Source organism: Ictalurus punctatus, chromosome 29 (genome assembly GCF_001660625.3).
Source record: "Ictalurus punctatus breed USDA103 chromosome 29, Coco_2.0, whole genome shotgun sequence".
Lineage (NCBI taxonomy): Eukaryota > Metazoa > Chordata > Actinopteri > Siluriformes > Ictaluridae > Ictalurus > Ictalurus punctatus.
In genome coordinates, this window is record NC_030444.2 from 15852687 (window position 1) to 15854961 (window position 2275).

The following is a 2275-nucleotide window of genomic DNA, read 5'->3' on the forward strand; positions in this document are numbered from 1 at the left end:
TGATGTGAGATGATGTGAGATGATGTGAGGTGATGTGAGATGATGTGAGGTGATGTGAGATGATGTGAGATGATGTGAGATGAAGTGAGATGATGTGAGATGATGTGAGGTGATGTGAGATGATGTGAGATGATGTGAGATGATGTGAGATGTGAGATGAAGTGAGATGATGTGAGATGATGTGAGGTGATGTGAGATGATGTGAGGTGATGTGAGATGTGAGATGATGATGTGAGATGAAGTGAGATGATGTGAGATGATGTGAGGTGATGTGAGATGATGTGAGGTGATGTGAGATGATGTGAGATGTGAGATGAAGTGAGATGAAGTGAGATGATGTAAGCAGTCTACCTCATGCACCAGTTTCTTCTTAAAATCCTGACAGTGCGATGGATGCTTTAAATGCACAATTCATATTTGATAAAGCTATTAATATTTTTAAAAACTTATGAACTTTTATTAATGTTTACATTGTGTCATGTGTCAATAATAAAATAATTTTATCCAGATCTGGTTCCCTTTTAACAAAAAAAATGGTGATTTTTTTCTTGCCGATGTAGGCTATTGTGTAAATTTCTAAAGAGAGATCATTATTATTTTCATTGTTGATTTTTTTTAACAAATGTTGTGTACATTCCCTTTCTGTAAGAGGTAAACAATTTTTTTTTTTTGTGTGTGTGTGTGTGTGTGTGTGTGTGTGTGTGTGTGTGTGTGTGTGTGTGTGTGTGTATGAAGTTAACAGCACAAAGTTTGGTGATTCCATGTTCACTGATCATTTCCAGGACTTTTACAGAAGTGAAATCAGGAATATTTTATAGTTGACACGTTCTGTCTAAACATCAGAACTTCCTGTTGGGGCTTTAAAACATCTACAACCTGTTAGTTAGATTTCTCATTGATCCAGTTATTAGCGATAAATTATTTTACAGAAATATTCACATGAACACAATTCACAAGATTTGTAGGAGGAATAGTGAAAAAACAGTTTTTAACAAAATCCAAGATGGCTGAAAATTAGGCAGAAATTGATGTCATAGTGTCCACTGAACTCCAAATTTTGACCTGTTGGTGGCGCTAGAGCTTTGGGAGCTTGGGGCCCAGATTTGCTGTATTTGTAGCGGAATGTGTCCTGAAGCTGTGTGCCAAATTTCACAGCTTTTTTACCACACAGTTCTATGGGCTGCCATAGACACCCTAGCCAGAAGAATAATAATAATAAGGAGAAACACAATCTGTAGAAAAACAATATAAATTGTTCGTGCTCATTAAAAATAGCATTTGTGAGAAAAGGCACTGAGTTCAGGCAAGGACATCCAGACATCAGCAAGTTTCCAGCTAGAGCATAGCTTTATTATACTGTTTAGAAAATACAAGAACATTTGCTTATGTTTAATTTCTTTAACACACTCTCATTCGCTTGGCATGCACCACCGTGTCGTCATGTTTTGTTTACTTTGCCACATGTGTGTTGTTTTTGTTTACGTCCTGTCTCCATTGCTGTCCTGTCATTGGTTGTCTCCCTTTAAACCCTTGTGTACAAAGTATACGCTCAGGTGTGCCTCAGCACCTGACGATACCAAGACTGTTTCTGTGTCTGTTTAACTGGCTTGACCTTGCTTTGTTCTCGCACCATTGTTATTATTCCTTGTCTAGTTTTGTCCTGTTTGTAGATGGCGTGGCCTAAGTGTGCTTATTGTCTCTGATTCAACCTGCTGATTTGGATTTGTCTGCCTGTTGCTCTTTAATAAACGCTTTCACTGCACATGTATCCATCTCAACTTCCATTACAAAACACTCAAATGCTATCTCGTGGAAGTTTCATACTTGTTTTATGAATCACTCTCTATCGAGATGTCCAGAATTTTACACTGATCTCAAATGTACAATTATTCATTTAGCAGACGCTTTTATCCAAAAGCGACTTACACATGAGGAAATACTCAAATAACTGAGTTTGTGATTTTCTTTTATTCGGTGTAAATATCTCTGAATTATTTTTTTGCTTGTTTCTTTGAAATCTTATTAAAATCAGAATGTTCTGGGTTAAACAAATGTAATTAATCAAGTGACTAATAGCAGGAATAAAGATAAATCATTCATAGACAAGTTATGAAACAACACATCACACACACTAATCTATGGCCATTTGGATCAACCAGCATTTGTTGTGTTTGTTTTGTGTGTTTAATTTGGTTGCTTGTTATTTCAGTCTGTGTGAACTGACAGGAAACTCTGTAAAGGGCTGTAATATTTATTCAAATTCAAACTCATTTAG

General features: G+C 36.3%; 1 protein-coding gene across 2 annotated transcripts in view; it reads left to right on the forward strand.

Moving 5' to 3' along the window:
- The window catches only part of LOC108260615 (alkaline ceramidase 2), a 7988-nt gene extending 5936 nt beyond the window's left edge, over positions 1-2052 (forward strand). The window contains exon 6 of one of the 2 annotated variants that reach the window (XM_017461036.3): positions 1-2052. This exon is cut by the window's left edge and continues 582 nt beyond it. The gene's annotated coding sequence lies outside the window, so the exon portion shown is untranslated. The other variant, XM_017461037.3, reaches the window with a different exon arrangement.
- Positions 2053-2275: the final 223 nt, after the last annotated feature.